The sequence below is a fragment of the Danio rerio genome, chromosome 4 (genome assembly GCF_052040795.2).
Source record: "Danio rerio strain M-AB ecotype USA chromosome 4, GRCz13ab, whole genome shotgun sequence".
Classification (NCBI taxonomy): Eukaryota; Metazoa; Chordata; class Actinopteri; order Cypriniformes; family Danionidae; genus Danio; species Danio rerio.
This window is the reverse complement of record NC_141024.2, coordinates 13,523,844-13,545,676: the sequence shown is the minus strand read 5'-3', so window position 1 is coordinate 13,545,676 and position 21,833 is coordinate 13,523,844. Positions and strand designations below refer to the sequence as shown.

The 21,833-nt window shown below is 35.7% G+C and overlaps 3 long non-coding RNA genes across 3 annotated transcripts; 1 reads left to right on the top strand and 2 right to left on the bottom strand.

Moving 5' to 3' along the window:
• The first annotated feature begins 3,866 nt into the window (after positions 1-3,866).
• si:dkey-6a5.3 lies at positions 3,867-7,761 on the top strand. The gene is made up of 2 exons (NR_200203.1): positions 3,867-3,921; positions 6,805-7,761. It is a non-coding gene; the product is annotated as a si:dkey-6a5.3 (long non-coding RNA).
• Positions 7,762-15,941: 8,180 nt separating this feature from the next.
• Positions 15,942-21,472, bottom strand: LOC147844661 (uncharacterized). Its single transcript, XR_015482901.1, has 3 exons — positions 21,403-21,472; positions 21,222-21,309; positions 15,942-16,053 (listed from the first exon to the last, which is right to left on the bottom strand). It is a non-coding gene; the product is annotated as an uncharacterized LOC147844661 (long non-coding RNA).
• Positions 18,373-20,026, bottom strand: LOC141381599 (uncharacterized). Its single transcript, XR_015482890.1, has 2 exons — positions 19,808-20,026; positions 18,373-18,885 (listed from the first exon to the last, which is right to left on the bottom strand). It is a non-coding gene; the product is annotated as an uncharacterized LOC141381599 (long non-coding RNA).
• Positions 21,473-21,833: the final 361 nt, after the last annotated feature.

Here is a 21,833-nt window from a genome sequence, read left to right as displayed (position 1 = left end):
AGGAGTTTCAAATGCAACTGTTGCAGTCTCTAAGAGGCAGCTGTGGCCTAGTGGTTAGGGATTTGGACTTGTAATCGAAAGGTTGCAAGCTCAGTCCCGGCTGGGCTTGGATAATTCAAAAGCAGGTTTGAGTATGGGTAATCATACTTGAAAACTCCACTTCATATATGAGTGTTATCAAACACAAATGAAACAAAACTGTCTCCCAATAGCTCTGCAAGAGTGGGATTCCAACCCGGGTCTTAAAGATTTAAAACTTGATGTGTTAATACTTGAGCTACTGAAGCTGTGAGGTTGAACACTGTTTTGAAGGGGCATTTGTTGTTAGTTTTATAAATGTAGATGCTGTTTCTGAAAGCTGTCTATAAAACAGAAGTCCAACACATGGGCAAAACTGAGACTCAGTGGTTGAGTGGTAAAATCTTTGTGCTTTCAACTCGGAGACCCATGTTCAAATCCCACTAATGCAGGTGTTAAACCCTGTTAGCTAATCCATTTTAACCCTATAAATGAAAGCTTTTAACAAAACTCTGTCCAAAACATTACCAGACCCTTGGATTCAATGGCCCAGTGATAAGCGCTTTAAGCTTTATACTGGGAGACACATGTTCAAATCCCACTGATGCTAATATTGGTCAAATAAATTAAAGCTTTCAACAAAACCCTGACTAAAACCACATAAAAGCAACAGATTCAATAGTTTAGTGGTAAAATCTTTGACCTTTCTTCTTAGAGACCTGGGTTCAAATCCCACTATTGCTGGTACTCTGTAATCTAAACATTTGTGGTCATACAAACTACCTTTTTTAACAAAACGCTGTTCAAAACAACTCCCGCTCACAGCTTCAATGGCCTAGTGGTAAATTCTTTGAGCTTTCATCTTGGAGATCCGGGTTCAAATCCCACTTTTGCAAATGTTAAAGTCTGCAAACGAACTTTTTCTGTGATATAAACTAAAGCTTTCAACAAAACCCTGTCCAAAAGCTTGCAATACTCACAAATTCAATGGCCCAGTGGTAAAACCTCTCCGCTTTTATCTTGGAGACCCGGGTTCAAATCCCACTATTGCTTTTATAAAATTCCTATACAGATGATAAAACTGCAAAAAGAAAGTTTTATAGCATCAACAAGCTTGTGGCTAAGTGGGAGAATACTTAATCACTACATTTAACAGTGTGAGTTCGAATCCCACAAATACTATCATTCTTCTTATACGCAAAATACATACATGATGTATTGCTAAATATACTCAAAAACAATACTCAAACTCCAGAGCTTCAGTGGCTCAGGAGATAAGGCATTAGGCTTTCATCTTAGAGACCCGAGTTCAAACCTCACTTTTGCTTTGGTTAAATCGCCATCATTAAACGAAACAAAATGCGCCAAAAAGCAGGTGTCATTGTGAAAGCCAGGATGGCACGACTGATAACACCCGTTGGTTGCGGACAAGGTTACGGAGAGTTGTGGGTACGAAACCCACCTCAAGTGTGCGGAGTACACCAAAGAAAATACCTGGGGCGGTATAACAGAACAGAGGAGGAGCAGAGAGCAAAACCGAAAGGCTCGCGAGTACACAGTGAAACACGGACCAGATCACAAACATACCTGGGGCGGTAAGAGAAGTGCGTGGCAAAGGCACAGACCATCCGGCGGTGGTAAGACAAGGCAGCGGTGATGACTCGGACAAACCTGGGGCAGTAATACAGAAAGGTAGGCTGGACTGAGAGGTGGGACAAGGAGAGGTAGCCACGACACAGAGAGAGGCGGGACAAGGAGAGAGGGGAGGAGCAGAGACAGAAGGTGGAGCAAAAAAAGAGAAAATTTTTTTCCTTTTTTTAAAAAAAAAAAACTTTTTTTTGCAAAAATTCCCAAAACTAGTATCAGCGTGGTGATTTGAACCCTGTTCTGCTGTGTCAGGCTTGGATCTCCAACCAAGAGCTCTGACCACTCAACCACCAGTTTCTCATACTAACAACTGTTTGTTTGTTTAATTTAAAGATACCACTCCTCCACAGATTTATAAAAAAAAAAAAAAAGTGAAAATTGGATTTAAAAAAAATTCATGTTTTTGCAAAAGAAAAAAAAATGAAAAAATAAAAATACATATATTATTTTCATTTTAAACCTGTTCAATTATTTAATAAAATTTCAAATACAGGGTATAAAATTATTAATTAATTGAACGACTTTAAATTATTAAAATAATATTCTTAGAATAGTTAATACTTAAATACTTAAAAATTATTAAAGACATATTCAGAATTTAAAAGTGTAAAAATGACTACTGACAAATAAATCATACTATAGAAAAATTCAATACTAAATGATGGGAATAAATAACAGTAAAATGCATAATAAAACAGCAAACATCCTGACAAATACAAATGTTTCAACTGCTACAATGTGAAACGAGAAGAGTAAATTATGTTTATGTCCGTATGTGTTTACAAGCCTGAATGACGGAAATCAGTGGAGAAAAAATATCCACTGTGCAGAAAAATAAATAAAATAACTTGATGCTAAATATTTTTCCATGTTCCAATAAGACATGAGGTTGAGAAAGTTATCATCACTATATTTGTGTGATCTATTCTGCAACACACATTGATGGAGTCTTCACACTTTTTAATAACAAAACAAACAAAAAAACAGAAAAGTAGAAACAAATTACCTCAGCATGATGAGCAGATGACCACAATTACAGCGACTGACTGTCCATGTGTCCAACATAAACTCTGCAAGAAAAAAAAAACATAAATAAATAAACTATTCCACTATTTATTTAAAGTTGGGTTGGAATACATAAATCAATAAATAAAACTAAGAATCTCTTTATTTTCATATTGCAAATCAATACTATTATATTTAAAGTTTATTATTATAGTAGATTATTTCATTACTTGCATGTCTATTTTGTTATTTTAATGCAGTGAAATACATGTTAAGTATTCAAGGCTATATGTATTACATGATTTTATATCTATATAAATATTTATTACTATATTCTGTGTTTTTAGTGCCATTTCTAACATGATTTACAAGAAAATAATATTGCCACATAACACAATCAAATGGTAACTAGTTTACAGTGCTGAGTTTAATTTTAATCAATGCAGTTGCACAATTTAAACATGTACCATTATATATATTAAAGTTTATAACATGAAACTGGACACACAAATCATTAATTCTGGATGAATCATAACCAGAAGCTCAAAAAATAAAGATATCAGACATGAATTCATTAGACTGCATGCAAAAACAAACAGCACTACTGCTGAATATTATTATTCTACATGATAAACTTGACAGCAATCACCTCAATATAAACGTCATTAACGATTAAATGCAAATGAAGCATTGCTTTATAATCCTTTAACGACAGAAGTGTAGAGTTACTTACAGGTGTTGGAGTGTCCAGCATTCCTGCACATCATCCAGAGATAGTCGCATGCTTTTGCCAGAAGGGCTGAAGTGTGTTCTGATAAGTGACATTAAAAGGCTCTCACTGACTGTCACCTGCAGGAAAATTACTTTTATATCTTTAAAACGGTCAGAAAGCTTTGTTTTGACTGTGGTCAATCGTCGTGTTGTTTACAGAGAGCCACAGGTGAGCCTCGTGCTAAACGTGAGGTCTCTTGCGCCTCTAGCGGAGCGGAAGGGGAACTGCATACTTTCTACAAGACAGACTGAAAATGACTTCCAGGTACAGACTGTCATTAAATATCTAGCTTGAATAGGCCCTCCTGCATATGACTGAATGTGTTTAGTGATTAAAAACTTTTTTCTAAGTAAAGTAAATAAATAAACAAACAAGCGAACATTCTATCACTCATTGTATCTGCAGGGTCCCTCTTGTGGTCATCAAGTGTATCAATCAATCTTCAAGCAGAAGTGGATGTCTGCTTTGCTCTGCTGCAGGTGAGTGTGCACCAATTATTTCTTCTATATTTCTGAACGAATCTGTCAGTTTTTCGAGCATCTGAATTACTAAATGAACGTAGAAATTATCGGTGAAATATTGGTTCAGCAATGAGCTCTGAAGAACGGATAAGATGACTAAAATGGCCAGTGTTTAGAGTCATCTGGACAAACACAAACAACACGAGTGTTGAACACTGTTCTGTCACCAGCATGTGGGGTTTTGAGCACTTCTGTCTGTTTGCAAAGCAGCTTTTCAAGAACATCACTCACACACATCATTATTTCTGTAAATTCTGTTTAACAGATGATATTTAAAAGTTGAATAATGTAAAATGTTGTCATTAATTAATTTAGTTTATTTATTATTTAATAGTTTTAATTTCTATGAGATGTAATATAAAAAATGCTTAGACTTAAGTTAAAAAGCCTATGACGTGTTTGTTTTAAAAAGCCATCAATGTGTGTAAGTGTAGCCTATGTGCAAGGAATGTGTCACATTGAGGTAAAGTTGGTTTTATATTCACACATTCAGACGTTCTCCTTAATAATATAATTTCTGAGAAGTATTATTTGCACATTCTAAATAGTGAAATCACATTAGCAGCCAATGGCTATCAAAGTACAGCACTGTTGGCAGTCTACTAAATAGCGCTAATGTCGTTTTCAAGTCATACTTACATGTGATTTCAGACTGAATATTCAAACTACCTTGGTAAACAATATAAGGAGAACGTCACAAGTTGCCACTGAACGAATGTGCGAACCTAAAACTAACTTTACTGCTATATGTGTCAGCCATGGTCAAACACAGGTTAGGTAAAGAGAAGTCGTAATGGATAAACTCAATGACCACAAAAGGGAACTGATGCTCACCTCCTGTGAATGTTTGTAATTTAGATAGGAAGGAAGGTAAGGTAGGTTTTAGCTGGTCATAGTCATGTGCTGGTCCTGACCAGCTTAAACCAGTAACAAAACCTATACCTTATCAACATATATATATATATATATATATATATATATATATATATATATATATATATATATATATATATATATATTAGCAGGGGTGATAGACAACATTGTTACTTTATTTATTTTTACAAATATCTAATATTTATCAGCAAAAAATAAAATAAAATCACAGTCTGGATGAGATCCCATTGTAATGACAGGCCTAAGTAAGATATAAGAAAATAAAGCAATTAAGAGCATTAAAGAAAAGCTATCCAAGTCAAATAAGAGTCAAAAGACAACAGTTCTTCATATAGAACCAAGAATCTGACACATTTTGTTGTTGTTACACATACGGAAAGATTTTAGCATTGGGTCAACTTCAATCAGAACATGTGGAAAAGTAGAGACTGAAGAAATGCATTTGTGTTTATGCATAAAAAAACTCCAAACAAGATGAAATCTTGAAGATAAATTCACATTCAAAATAAATGTATTACAGCTTCATCATCCTTACCACAAAATGTAGTTACTCCGAATATCAACATATCTGGAAACCCCATACATGAGCTCATTTGTCTTTTTTGACTGCTATGCCATCATAAATTGTGAAAATAACCCATCAAAGAAGACCTGCATTAAATGCAAACAATTATTTTTCATGAGTCCAACATCCGGCTGTGCAGGAGAACATATAATATGACAAAAGTAAAGTCATCTTTCACTACAAGTAGCCCAGCTTTTATTCTGAACCTTGGACCTGATTCTAGAAAAAAAATAAATAAATAAAAAGGTTTGAAGCTCCAAAATGTACTTTTGTTTTTACAAAAACTTTAACTACTTTATTTCCTAATGATTTATGATGTAACTAATTTGTATTTAAAACTAAGTATTAATTTCATATTTCTTTATTTTTATATATTTAGCAAATGTTTTTGGTACATGAAACAGTGTGGTTATGATGACCATCCGTCAAGCTAATCCAACAAAAAATAGTGTTTAAAATGACCCTAAAATGCAATACTTAAATCTCATAATTAAGTAGAACATAAGGCGAATAACTGCAAAAGGTCCACTTACTGAAAAAAATGAACCCCCCTTTTCACCAGTCTAGCTGCGAGCCTGAATGATGGTGATTGATTTCCAGGTCTTGCTGGATCACCACATTATTGGTCACAATCACACAATAACAAGCCACAGTTTATTCAGCAATCAGTCATAAATCTCTATTGTAACATGTCTGTGTTTCTCTATGAAAGCTTAAAATGTTGATAGTTTGTGTACACGGACAAGAGCACTCTGTTAATTGGAGCAAAAAAATGAAACAAAAAGAGAGGTGTGAGAGAATCACAGTCTTAGTTCCCATTGAGAATAAATGTGATTCATAATTGAGAGAGAATGCTGCCCTCATGGTTATTATTATTTCTGTGACAAACAGCATCATGTCAACACTTAAGAGCAATGCTCAGACTCTTATGTGTGCTCTTAAGTCTCTTCATTTATATCAGCCCCTCATATTTTTTCTCCTTATTAGGATGATTAGGTTCTTCTCACTTTTGAAAATGTTTTGGGTAAAAGCAACTGCTGCAGGGTTATTTACCTTTTATTATTATTATCTGCAACATGAATATTTTACCTGGCATGTGAAAGCATGACATTGACGTGGGTTATTTCCAAACTGATCTAAAGCATCTGATTCATTTGTGTTTATTTTAAAAGTTAATATTTTATATAATTATTAAAATATATTTAATCATTAATTCATTTTCCTTTGGCTTATTCCCTTTATTTATAAGAGGTCGCCACAGCAGAATGAACCCTTTATTAGATTTATTGGAGGGTCACTCCACTAGAAAGAGAACCTAAACATCTGGGGAAGAGACGGCTGAGCAATTTTTTTATTGGACTTATTTTTTTTTTTTTTTGCAGGCAAAAGCAGAAGCCTTTCTGGACACACTTCTGGAGCTCAGGGAGAGACACCACCATCCCCCTCTCAAACAACCACAGCTTTCACTCGTATTGTGGAGATGTGGAGTCTGTGCTATGAAGCCAGATTAGTGGCTGGCCAGTTCAGTTTCAGTTTAGGTTGCACCAATTCTGGCCTTTAGGTGCCACGAAGGAGCTCAGCTCAGCTCGGCTGCTCTATGATGCCAACAAAGAGTGATTAAAGTCCAGCTGCATTGATGTTACCTAAATCTATATTGTTTCAGCATCGATATCACAATGTGCAAATCTGCAATAGTCACATCGGAGGATCTTCTGTGTTGAGTTGGGATTGTGAGTAACCAGAAGACAGAGTTCAGTTCTGAACAGTTTAACTCTCACTGAGTGAAAGACTTTTCAGGTCTGTATTAGACAATGTAAGATTTAAAGTGAATTAAAACCATTTGGGCACTAGAAATGATCAAATGTGTAGTTTCAACAAAGAATAATTGCATTTAATTATTTCCACAATGAAGGCTAAAATAATCAACGTTTGAAGCGTATCAGAAAAGAGTTTCAAAATGTTCCTAAGACAGGACAGGATGTTGTTAAATAGTGTGAGGACAACTTTAATGAAAGATTTTCAACCTTATAAAGTGATATTTTACATTTGATCTTTTAATTTCTGTCTCTCAGGACTGTTTTATTAATTTATGCTTGTTTTATGTGTATTATATTGTATGCAGATTCACTCCCTGACAAAATCATCACAATCAAAATTATTTTAAAGTCAAACTATTAGTCATTCCTTTGTTCATTCACTTTATTTTCGGCTTTCTTCCTTTATTAACCACTGTGGAATGAACCGCCAACTTAAGCAGCATATGTTTTACGCAGCTGATGCACTTCTAGCTGCAAAAAGATGCATGGGAAACATCCACACACACTCATTCACAATTAGCATTACACAATTTAGCTTACCCAATTCACCTATTTCGCATGTCTTTGGATTTGTGGGGGAAACCCACACGAACACGGGGAGAACAAGTATTAGTCTTATTGTCTGACATTATATTTCTATTGCAGTATATACCATAAAAAAACTAAATATTGCAATGTCTGTTTTTTTTTCAATATCCTGCAGCTCTACCTAAAACCCAAAACTGGTGCAAAAAAATCTAAAACATAATTGTTTAGCCAACTAATTCAGCTTCATGCTACAGGCCCCTGACTGGACTGCTGATGTGTTTATTTTATTGATGTTTAGGACAGAGGTTTAGTTCAGCTTTGATTTGAGTGAGTAAACTGATGTGGCAAGAAAACATTATTCTATGTATTAAAACAAGTGGTCTGAGTTGCACAACATAAACATGGTCAACAAAATATATAATCAAACTCAAAATGATAACGCAAGATATGTAAATAACAATTAATAAAGAAAATATTTTATTTCTCTCACAAACAATGCAACACCAGTGATGCTGAAGGCCTTGATCAGCTGCTGCTGCTGTTTTTAATCAGGGTTGCAGCTAAACTCAGGAGATCGGCTCAGCAGGATCAGGATCACAGAGCTGTCCCTTAAAGTTCTGCTGATGTTTTCATGTATGAATGCAGATAGACTTGTTGTCCACAAGGTGGCGCTCATTAACACATTTATCTGCTTTCAGCTGCTCTTCAATGTAGTCTGATGACCAAACCTGAGTCTAAAACATCTGAGATCCTCAATCTCAGTGGCGCAGCAGGAAAGTCATTGCCTTGAGTCAACAAGACCAGAGTTCAGCTCTCGATATTGCTGATGTTGAATTATTATCAGTGTTCGCTAAACTAGACTTACTAACAATAATAAAGAAGTAATTTATTGAGATCTCTGTGGCTCAGTGGATGATCGCTCGTCTGCAGATCATCAAAGTCTGATTTACAATCCTGCATTTTCACATTATTGTTTCTCACAACAAATCTCTGGATAAAACTGAGAGAAAAACAGCAGAAAGTGTCAGACTCAGTGGCTCAGCTGGTAAAAGTGTTGTGTGTTTATCACAGAGTCCTGAGTTCAAGTCCTCCTGATGCTCATGTTGAGTTATTATTAGTGTTGAAGCTGAACTAAACATTTAAACACCAAAATATTAAACATCTCCACATCCTCTGTGGTGTGTGAGATAAAGAGTTTGCTTGAAAATCTGGAGTCCTGGGTTCAAGTCCCATTATAGCCAATGTTAAAGCCAACAAGCTGCATTACATCCATCAAAGTGTGTTAAACTTCAGCAGAGAGCATGTAAGGCAGTGTGGCTCCACTGGATAAACACCTTACTTGAAGACGAACGAGCCTGTGATGAAGTCGTGGGTTCAAGCACACGTCTGTACTTTTATTTAGTATTATTATTTAGTGCAGTTCTTCATCCGCTCCACTAGACGGCGGGAGCGGCTTCACGTTTAGTCTGACTCACAGCTTCAGGTGTTTGTTTGACAACAAGGAAGAAGCGTGTGATGACAGATGACAGTCGCCAAAACAAAACTCCTAGTTTATTTTAAATATATCATTTACAGATGACAGTTTAGCGACAGCCTCCTAATGTGTTTAAACAGCACATATTCCAGCTCAACAGCAGATTAACAATCTGCGATCAAGTGCAGGAATCGACTGAAGAGACTCACCTGTGAGTATCAGCTCCTATAAAGTTCTCTTTCTGCTTGTGAAATGACTGACACGGGCTCTATAAACAGCTTCTGCTCTTTATAAAGAGCGCTGATTAATAGTGTCTGCTGTTATGAATACAGCTCGTCTGTCAGTTGATGTATATTTCTGTTGTGATGGATGAAATGAGTTGAACACTGTAAGAGTCAGAGCTGATGTTGATGCTGTCTTTAATCTTCAACATGTTCAACAGTGGAGTCTGACAAACAAGCATGAATGAAGCTTTCCTCAGCTTTCATGAAGTATTATCTGATTGTTTACATGTTTCTTGCTAATGTCACTGATAGAGTTTATGTTTATAGTTTCTTTGAGAGAGAATATTGTGATATTTATATTATAAAGCAGCATAAATCTGCACTTATCCTTGTTTAAAAGTCAATTAGTGAGCTTTTGTAGAGCTGCAGTCTTCAATATTGTAGCTGTCAATAGACACTGTACTGTACGTTATCTTATGTTGCTGAACTCTGATCAGTTCTGCTGTTTCAGATGTGTTTTTGTAGTAAAGTCTTTATTTGTGTTTCCTCTCCAGACTGAAGCTTGTGTTTGGACTGTACAGCCAAGAGAAGCGGAGCTCTGGGACATTTGACAGCCGTGGACTGTAAGGACGGACGTCTGCTGCTGGACAGGTGAGACCCGCACCTTGTGTTTGAGGTTTGGTGTATCGGTTATTATCCTTTTCTTTCTGGAGGGTCGTCCCTCTGGAAAGGAAATGATAGTAACCGAAACGGGAGGAGAAGGGACGGGGGTCCGAATTTTTATACAGCTAAATTTAATTTTGTGGTAAAAAGCAGCATAACCCCTGCTGTACATGGCCCCGTAGGTCAGGGTGGGACCCGACCCATCCCACCCCTTCTTTCACACCACATTCACACATATCGCAGTGATCTGGCTGGGATTGAACCAGCGACCTCTTATCCTGTGAGGCATTGCTCTACCACTGAGTCACAGATCACATGTAGAATGATGTGCTGGAACTCATATTTGACTATTCAAGTGAACATGAAAACATTTAAAGCTTGAGTGGGGTTTGAACCCAGATCTCTTTGATGAGAGCACAGTGCTCTACCACTGAGCCACATTTCTCATGATAAAGCACATGCTGGAACTCATATTTGACTATTATTTCACTGCTCGCTGTGCAAAGATAGAGCAGAGCTGGGGTTTGAACACAAGTCTACAACAACCTTCCCCGCAGAGAGCATGTGTTCATCCAGTAGCGCCACTGTGGCTCTCACACTTGCATGAGGAGTTTAGCAAAGTCTGTCAAATATTACGTTATTTACTTCATGTTTGCAATAGTGAGATTTGAACCCAGGTCTTCTTTATTACAGTGCAGTGCTTTAACCAGCAAGCCATAGATCTCCTTACTGAACACATGCTGGAACTTATATTTCACCCTGATTTTACTAATATCCTGTTAAAACTTTAACTGCAGTGGGATTTGAACCCACAACTCCATCATGAGAGAGCATGAGTTTAACCACATGCGCCACTGTGACTTTCATGTTCAAGACTGATGTTACAGACACTTGGATTTCACAAACACCTTTTATCACAGGCCTTCTTTGCAACAGTTCAGTGCTCTAACTACTGATCACATGCTGGGACTTATATTTCACCCTGATTTTCCTAATATCCTGTTCATGCTTGAAGCTGAAGAGGGCTTTGAACCCACTATTTTATTGTCAGTGAGCATGTGTTTACCCTCATGCACCACTGTGACTTTCACGTTCATCTCTGGTGTTTCAGACACTGTTGTAGCTTGAAGCTTCTTGTTTGCTGAAAGTTCTTAATTAACAGCCTCAGGTGTTTCTAATCAGGTTGCAGGTGAACTGAAGTGGCTCTTCGGGATCAGGATTGTCCTAAAGGAAAGCTCTTTGTGTTTCAGTCTTCATGTGTTGATGCAGATCCACTGATTGTCCACAAGAGGGAAATGAAACACTGATTTCATTTTAGATTTGACAAGTATTTTAAAGCTTGTTTGCTGAAAGTCCTTAATGAACAGCTTCAGGTGTTTCTAATCAGATTGCAGGTGAACTGAAGTGGCTTTTTGGGATCAGGATTGTCCTAAAGGAAAGCTCTTTGTGTTCCAGTCTTCATGTGTTGATACAGATCCACTGATTGTCCACAAGAGGGAACTGAAACGCTTATCTGATCTACAAGTATTTAATTTTAGTTCAGTTCAGTCTTTTAAAACTGAGACCCTCCCTTGGCAAGTTATTAAACTGGATGAAGTGCCATTGAAGAAACCCCACAGAAAACAATGATGTTAAAATAAAATTGATATACAGTCATTTTTTTTACATTTTCAATAATAACATTGTTTTGTGTTGCACCACTCCAAACAAGCTTTAAAATACTTGTCAAATCTAAAATGAAATCAGTGTTTCATTTCCCTCTTGTGGACAATCAGTGGATCTGCATCAACACATGAAGACTGAAACACAAAGAGCTTTCCTTTAGGACAATCCTGATCCCGAAGAGCCACTTTCCAGTTCACCTGCAACCTGATTAGAAACACCTGAGGCTGTTAATTAAGGACTTTCAGCAAACAAGAAGCTTCAAGCTACAACAGTGTCTGAAACACCAGAGATGAACGTGAAAGTCACAGTGGTGCATGAGGGTAAACACATGCTCACTGACAATAAAATAGTGGGTTCAAAGCCCTCTTCAGCTTCAAGCATGAACAGGATATTAGGAAAATCAGGGTGAAATATAAGTCCCAGCATGTGATCAGTAGTTAGAGCACTGAACTGTTGCAAAGAAGGCCTGTGATAAAAGGTGTTTGTGAAATCCAAGTGTCTGTAACATCAGCCTTGAACTCGAAAGTCACAGTGGCGCATGTGGTTAAACTCATGCTCTCTCATGATGGAGTTATGGGTTCAAATCCCACTGCAGTTAAAGTTTTAACAGGATATTAGTAAAATCAGGGTGAAATATAAGTTCCAGCATGTGTTTAGTAAGGAGATCTATGGCTTGCTGGTTAAAGCACTGCACTGTAATAAAGAAGACCTGGGTTCAAATCTCACTATTGCAAACATGAAGTAAATAACGTAATATTTGACAGACTTTGCTAAACTCCTCATGCAAGTGTGAGAGCCACAGTGGCGCGACTGGATGGACACATGCTTTCTGTGGGGAAGGTTGTTGTAGACTTGTGTTCAAACCCCAGCTCTGCTCTATCTTTGCACAGCGAGCAGTGAAATAATAGTCAAATATGAGTTCCAGCATGTGCTTTATCATGAGAAATGTGGCTCAGTGGTAGAGCACTGTGCACTCATCAGAAAGGTCTGGGTTCAAACCCCACTCAAGCTTTAATGTTTTCATGTTCACTTGAATAGTCAAATATGAGTTCCAGCACATCATTCTACATGTGATCTGTGGCTCAGTGGTAGAGCAATGCCTCACAGGATAAGAGGTCGCTGGTTCAATCCCAGCCAGATCACTGCGATATGTGTGAATGTGGTGTGAAAGAAGGGGTGGGATGGGTCGGGTCCCACCCTGACCTACGGGGCCATGTACAGCAGGGGTTATGCTGCTTTTTACCACAAAATTAAATTTAGCTGTATAAAAATTCAGACCCTCGTCCCTTCTCCTCCCGATTCGGTTACTATCATTTCCTTTCCAGAGGGACGACCCTCCAGAAAGAAAAGGATAATAACCGATACACCAAACCTCAAACACAAGGTGCGGGTCTCACCTGTCCAGCAGCAGACGTCCGTCCTTACAGTCCACGGCTGTCAAATGTCCCAGAGCTCCGCTTCTCTTGGCTGTACAGTCCAAACACAAGCTTCAGTCTGGAGAGGAAACACAAATAAAGACTTTACTACAAAAACACATCTGAAACAGCAGAACTGATCAGAGTTCAGCAACATAAGATAACGTACAGTACAGTGTCTATTGACAGCTACAATATTGAAGACTGCAGCTCTACAAAAGCTCACTAATTGACTTTTAAACAAGGATAAGTGCAGATTTATGCTGCTTTATAATATAAATATCACAATATTCTCTCTCAAAGAAACTATAAACATAAACTCTATCAGTGACATTAGCAAGAAACATGTAAACAATCAGATAATACTTCATGAAAGCTGAGGAAAGCTTCATTCATGCTTGTTTGTCAGACTCCACTGTTGAACATGTTGAAGATTAAAGACAGCATCAACATCAGCTCTGACTCTTACAGTGTTCAACTCATTTCATCCATCACAACAGAAATATACATCAACTGACAGACGAGCTGTATTCATAACAGCAGACACTATTAATCAGCGCTCTTTATAAAGAGCAGAAGCTGTTTATAGAGCCCGTGTCAGTCATTTCACAAGCAGAAAGAGAACTTTATAGGAGCTGATACTCACAGGTGAGTCTCTTCAGTCGATTCCTGCACTTGATCGCAGATTCTGCTGCTTTAATCTGCTGTTGAGCTGGAATATGTGGTTTAAACTGTCGCTAAACTGTCATCTGTAAATGATGTATTTAAAATAAACTGTAGGAGTTTTGTTTTGGCGACTGTCATCTGTCATCACACGCTTCTTCCTTGTTGTCAAACAAACACCTGAAGCTGTGAGTCAGACTGTCCGTGAAGCTGCTCGCGCCGTCTAGTGGAGCGGATGAAGAACTGCACTAAATAATAATACTAAATAAAAGTAACGTTACAGACGTGTGCTTGAACCCACGACTTCATCACAGGCTCGTTCGTCTTCAAGTAAGGTGTTTATCCAGTGGAGCCACACTGCCTTACATGCTCTCTGCTGAAGTTTAACACACTTTGCTGGATGTAATGCAGCTTGTTGGCTTTAACATAAGCTATGAGACTTGAACCCAGGACTCCAGAGTTTCAAGCAAACTCTTTATCTCACACACCACAGAGGATGTGGAGATGTTTAATATTTTGATGTTTAAATGTTTAGTTCAGCTTCAACACTAATAATAACTCAACATGAGCATCAGCAGGACTTGAACTCAGGACTCTGTGCTAAACACACAACACTTTTACCAGCTGAGCCATTGAGTCTGACACTTTCTGCTGTTTTTCTCTCAGTTTTATCCAGAGATTTGTTGTGAGAAACAATAATGTGAAAATGCAGGATTGTAAATCAGACTTTGATGATCTGCAGACGAGTGATCACCCACTGAGCCACAGAGATCTCGATAAATTACTTCTTTATTATTGTTAGTAAGTCTGGTTTAGCGAACACTGATAATAATTCAACATCAGCAATATCGAGAGTTGAACTCTGGTCTCGTTGACTCAAGGCGATGATTTTCCTGCTGCGCCACTGAGATTGAGGATCTCAGATGTTTTAGACTCAGGTTTGGTCATAAGACTACATTGAAGAGTAGCTGAAAGCAGATAAATGTGTTAATGAGCGCCACCTTGTGGACAATAAGTATCTGCATTCATACATGGAAACATCAGCAGAACTTTTAAGAACAGCTGTGTGATCCTGATCCTGCTAAGCCGCTCTCCTGAGTTTAGCTGCAACCCAGATTAAAAGCAGCTGCAGCAGCTGATCAAGGCCTTCAGCATCACTAGAAGCTCCAGACTAATGTGCTGCATTGTTTATGACACAAATAATATTATTTATTTATATAAAAAAAAACATTTAATTGAATAATGAACTGCTTAAATATTGATGTTGTTATTGTCACTTACACATGTATGTGTTATTTTGAGTTTGATCATATAATTTACTGACCATTTTTACAATACTGTATAACTCAGACCACTTGTTTTAATACATGGAATAATGTTTTCTTGCCACATCAGTTTAATCACTCAAATCAAAGTTAAACCAAATCTCTGTCCTAAGAGTCATTAAAATAAACACCTCAGCAGTCCAGTCAGGGGCCTATAGCATGAAGATTTGCTGGTTAGATGGTTAACGTTCAGTTTAGTTTGCACCAGTTTTGTGTTTTAAGTCACATGATAGCCGCTCGACTTTAATTACTGTATTGTTTACTATTTTTATTACATAAATATATTTTTAGACCACATTTATGTGCAATGTATATACTGTAAATTTTCTTTTTTTCTTAAACTCTACTATTTTTTATATATATATTTTATATTAATGTTAAGCACCTTGGGTCTGAGAGTAACGCAATTTCGATTCTCTGTATGTCTTGTACATGTGGCCGAATTGACAATAAAGCTGACTTTGACCTTTGACTTTGATTACTCTTTATTGTCATGGTATCACAAAGCAGCTGAGCTGAGCTCCTTTCATGGCACCTAAAACCAAGAATTGGTGCAAACTAAACTGAACTGGCTAGCCAAATAAGAAAATAAGTGCTGGCCAAATGAGAAAATAAGTGCTGATAGTGTAGTTGTGTGTTGACTTTTTTTACGACTACTTTATTTAGATTTTTTAGAGCAACAGTGGAAAAGGACCCTCCACATTACAAGCTCAGTCAATGATTCAGGAAACATCTGAAAAACAAACCTCTTATAAAGCAACATCCAGCATGCTGTAGAGCTGAACAGTGCAGTGCCTTACTTCATGTCCAAAGAAAAGAAAGATCTCCAAAGATGCCTTTTTAAGTTGTAAAGGAATCTGTGTTTTTGAAACTAGTTAAGACAGCAGACGTCAATCATTTATTTAAATTGACAAAATATAATGTAAATGTTAAAAAATTATCATGGTTAGTGGGGGGAAAAAGTTGTTTAAAATATTTAAAATAACATCTTTTAGAGCAGATATCACAATAAGGTATATGCCGAAGTATACTGAAGGACTTTTCATTAGCCAGTAACCTGGTTTAAGCGCTTCTAGTGAACTGTATGTCATTGCAAAATCAGCGCGTTTAAGGTCTGTTTTCTTAAAAAAAGTGATATCCAATACAGGTCTCAGGTTGTACAATAAGCACTGCATTAAATAAATTCTTCCCCATCATGTTTATAATATGAGCATTTATTTTACCCTAATATATTTAATGGAGCTTATGCGCTAGCCTGCCTAGATAGGCATGTGCAAGTAAACAGTGTTTTATCTTGTTTTACGCTTGAGCAACTAAATGAATGCCAAAGTCTATTTAACTGACTGTATTTTAATTACATTACAACATTGATGCTGTAACAGAACCATTTAAAAATAAAAAAAGTCACATTAACTGTTCACCAGAAGTTTATCAGTAGGGGAAGAAACACTAGCTCCGCATATACCCTGTACCGTGAAACTGTCATATTTTTACCCAAGGTTATCATACCATCAGAATCTTATATCGGCCCATATAGTTCTGCTAAAGTATTAGATGTACCAAAATTATTTATTTAAAAATAACTGATTCAGTAATATTTAATTTCATATGAAAATACAAACCTCACTATTTAAATTAAAAAAAAAAAAAAACTTTATGCAATCCATATAATCGAGGTTTGAATACGCTTGATTTTGATGCATCCAATACAATTTTGAAGTTGACTTGAATTAAACATGATATTAAACACAAAATAGAAATATGGTATATAATCCCAAACCTTATTTTTGATAAAGTTAGTGTTCTAGACTTTCCTTTAGTGTGACTTTGAGATTAATAATCTGCCCATTCAATTATCTGATTTTCATAGGCAAGCTCTTTAATGTGGGATTCTCTTAAACAAACACAATTAATCTCTCCATAAACAAATATGGAATAATAAAACTGTCAGATATAAGAACAAATTTTCTACGATAATTGGGTTGAAAAGATATTCTATTGATCTAACTGTTATTAAAGGTTAAGGATATTTACTGACTTAATCATTTTTAGAGAAGCTTAGTTTTCCAGTGCCTGCACGAGATTATAGTATTGTAATTGATGCAATACCAGCGGGCCTGGAGAGGCTTTCGCAGGGTCACAGTGAACCAAATAAACTAAAGGTTAAAAATTAGATTTTATTAGATAAAAGTGTTGATATAAAAGACAGAAAATGTATTAATACATTTCCTATAAGTTTGATTAATTATCCTGCAACTATTAGACACAAGTACTATTGGAAAAAAACAGTCTGAGAATTATTGAGATATTGTGTCACTAATAAAGTCAGTGAAATCTACTTTAAAATCATATATAAAATATAGCCACCTAACCAGTGTCTCAAGAGATATAAAGTTGATCTTTCTAAATCTTGTTTTTTTTCGAAAAGGATGTTGAGACTGTTTTGCATTTGTTTGTTGATTGTATGCATATTAAATATTTCTGGGTTGATGTTGAATGTTTTATTAATATACTGAGAGGTCATAGAATTAATATAAAGAAAAAGATGTCATATTTAACGAAGATAAAAAAGCAGATAAGAATCTCATGTTTATGCTAAATCTTTTGATATTATTAGACAAGTTTTATATACACATACATATTTATAGTGTAAATGGTCGGAGAGGAAGCCTAACATCTTCCATTTCATAGCTGATTTAAACATTTAATTTGAAACTCTTAAAGGACTTCCAAGTAGTAAATCAACCAGAACTGTGATAACACTCCAAAAACTACACTCCTCCTCTATACACTCGCAGAAAAAAATAAATGGTACAATGTTGTACCAAAGAAGGTGCAAACCCTTGTCGCTGGGGCAGTACCTTTTATGGAACAGAATTGCATTATTAGACAATAAACACATTAGTATTAATTCAGTTTTACCTTCAAGGACAAGATTTGTACCACGGGAAACCAAAATGTACCTTCGGTTTTTAAAACCTGCAGATGCAATATTGTACCTTCATCAAACGTACAAATCTGATCCATTAAGGTACCACTACAGTGACAAGACACTTTATACCTTAACAGTGTCAAATGTGTTCCTTCAAGAACTATTTAAAAGCATTTTCCTATATCCAAAATGTGTCAATATATTTTCAGTAAATATAAAACATCAAATACATTTTTAAACAATGTGTTTTTAAAAAGTTTACTTATAGTTTAACATCTTTAAGATCTATGTTTTTGCTAAACTTTTCACAACACTTTCCACAAAAATGTTACAGAAACACATTCTCTCATGTACTATATAAAAAACTAATTCTGCAATTTTCACACAATACCTTTGTAATATCTTAAATTTCATTTGATTTACTTTATTTTAAAATAGAAATAGAATTTTGCGGCGATGTGGTGGCGCAGTAGGTTGTGCTGTAGCCTCACAGCAAGGTCGCTGGTTCGAGCCTCAGCTGGGTCAGTTGGCGTTTCTGTGTGGAGTTTGCATGTTCCCCTTGCATCCACCGGGCGCTCCGCTTTCCACCACAGCCCAAAGATATGCAATACAGGTGAATTGGGTAGGCTGAATTGTCCGTAGTGTGTAAATGAGTGTGCATCTCTGGGAAACATCCATAAAATCCATCTATCATAAAACATGTGCTGGATAAGTTGGTGGTTAATTCCACTGTGGTGACCCCGGATTAATAAAGGGACTATGCCGATAAGAAAATGAATGAATGAATACAAATTACAATTGTGAAAAAGTATTGTAAAAAGACATGCACAATGTTTAATTAGTTTTTCAATACTAAAATGTCTGCATGAACACTTTGCATATGACTTTTGCCAGCTCATGTAGTGAAAAGCAAATGGTAAAAGGTGCGCATATCAATAATGAAAGTGTATTTATCAAAAAAAAAAAAAAAGCTTAGCAAATGTTTATTTAAAATGCCTTAAATGTTTAGTAGGCAATACCTATATTTAGTTTTACGAGTTGTTTTGTTTTGTAGAACTTAATAATTAATGTTTAGGAGTTTCTTCAAGCATATGCTTTTAAATGATAATTCATGTTTTAATATGGAAATTTTTCATAAAATCTCTGCCTTTCCAGTCATATTTATTTTCAAAGATATTGTAATAAAGCAGTTGTCTAACACTTATGTACCTTTTTATGAGAATAATTGTGTACCTTCATTTCAGTTGTACCCTAAAATGTTAGTCTTTTACAAAAAGTACAAAACTGTTCCTTAAGGAAGAATATTTGTACCACTTTTCTTGTGTCTTTTCTGAGTGTATGGTAATCATGTAACCCGCTTTTGCTCTTTTTTTCTATCCTTCTTTCTTTGTTTTTGTCATTTTGCTTATCCATTTTGCTTTGTTTTATGCTAAAATGTGAATGTCCTGTTGTAAGATTTGTTATGCATGTGATTGTAAATGTTCAGCAAGTACAATAAATAAACAAATATTATAAAAAATAGACTGCATAGAAAAAAACAAACAGCACTACTGCTTAATAATACTATTCTACATAATAAACTTTACATAAATCACATCAATACAAACGTCATTAACGACTTAAATGCAAATTAAGCATTTCTATATAATCTTTTTCGACAAAAGTGTAAAGATACTTACGGGTGTTGGAGTGTCCAGCATTCCTGCACTTCATCCGGAGATGGTCGCATGTTTTTGCCTGAATGGCTCAAATGTGTGCTGATAAGTGACATTTAAAGACTCTCACTGACTGTCACCTGCAGGAAATTTACTTTTATATCTTTAAAACGGTCAGAAAGGTTTGTTTTGACTGTGGTCAAGTGTTGTGTTGTTTACAGAGCCAAAGTTGAGCCTCGTGCTAAACGTGAGGTCTTTTGCACCTCTAGCGGAGCGGATGGAGAACTGCACACTTTCTACAGGACAGACTGAAAATGACTTCCAGAAATTTATTGAATTTCATTAAATATCTAGCGTCAACAGGCCTTCATGTATATTACTGAATGTGTTTAGTGATTAACATTTTTCTAATTAAATAAATAAACAAACATTCTATCACTCATTGTATCTGCAGGGTCCCTCTTGTGGTCATCAAGTGTATCAATCTTCAAGCAGAATTGTCTGTCTGCTTTGCTCTGCTGCGAGTGTGCGCAATTATTTCTTCATTTCTGAAGGAATCAGTAGTTTTTCAGGCATCTGAATTATCAGATAAACGTAGAAACTATCTGTGAAATATTGGTTCAATAATCAGCTCTCAAAGGAACTGTAGTAAGACATGATATCGCTAAAATCCAGGACATTTTAAAGATAAATATTTTTAGTTGTTGTGGTGAAATCAGGCTTATTTCACTAAATACTGAAAATGTAAAAAATGTATAACAATACAAGAAAAGGCTTTTCTCTTTGTTCCGCCTTTTTTAGAAATATTTTGTAGTTTTGCTGTATCTATTTATGTTGTATCTATTCACTGTACTAACTGTTTTTTATGTATAATAATACTTATATTCATTTTAACTTAAGTATATACATTTAGTTTAACTAAAATATATTTAAGTCTTATTTTTATACTATTAAATATTTAAATTCTATTTGTAAACTAACATGTATTTAAATTCTGTTTCTCTATATTTAGATTCCCACAATGAATCCCACAAATGTACAAAGTCTTTTGGTGGTGCTGTAATGCAATTCTCTGTGATGTGATGTTCAATAAGGCATACACAACAGGATCACAAATATCACAGATAATTTACATCACTATAATACACATCACAGCTTAAAAGGAATTCAACATGAACTACAAGTGGTTTTAAAATACAACTGGAGGAGTGTTTTTTGACCCTTAATGTGCAAATATGACATTCATGTGTGATAATGCAGCGCTGGTTAGCATTTTAGCACATAACAGAACTTCTTCAGTTCACATGATAGAACATTCAAAATACTTTCCGAACTGTAATATAGGTATACTCTCATTTAAAAACATACTCTTCAGCACATTAATAAAACATAAACGCTCAATTCAACCCGACTGAACATCATTTTGTTGTAAACTCACCAAACCCGGGTGATTTCAACTCAGAAATGCTAACCGCATAGAATTCTACAAGGGCAGGTCATCCTCTGTAAAGTCGTCAATCATCGCACTAAAAATGACCCAATAACATTTATACAGGGACTAAGACATCACATAACATATTATTTATGCATATTAGGAAAAAGATGATAGTTATATTTGCCTTTTAATCTCTTTTGTGACACTCGAGATCAGCAAAGCGTCTCGTCTGAGTGACGTCATACAGAGCGCCCACCATATGGCCAAACATTACGCTTTTCTTTCAGTTAAAATATAATTATTTTAAATTTCTCTCTTCAAGATAACTTTGTTTAAACTATTATTTAAACGACTTAATATGATTTAGTAAAAAATAAGTTATTTTGAATTTGGGTTTTATTTTTCTTAAACAGCTTAATTCGGGTCTACAATAGTCCATTTTTAATGGTAAATCCAGATACATACTTTGCCATAGCTGCATAGACGGTGGTGTTACACTATTTTTAGAATGATGGAAAATGGGCTTATTTAGCCGATTACTTAAAATCATAATAATTAAACAGGGTTTTATTTATTTATTATTGTTATTATTAGGCAGTCATTGTGTCATTTTGT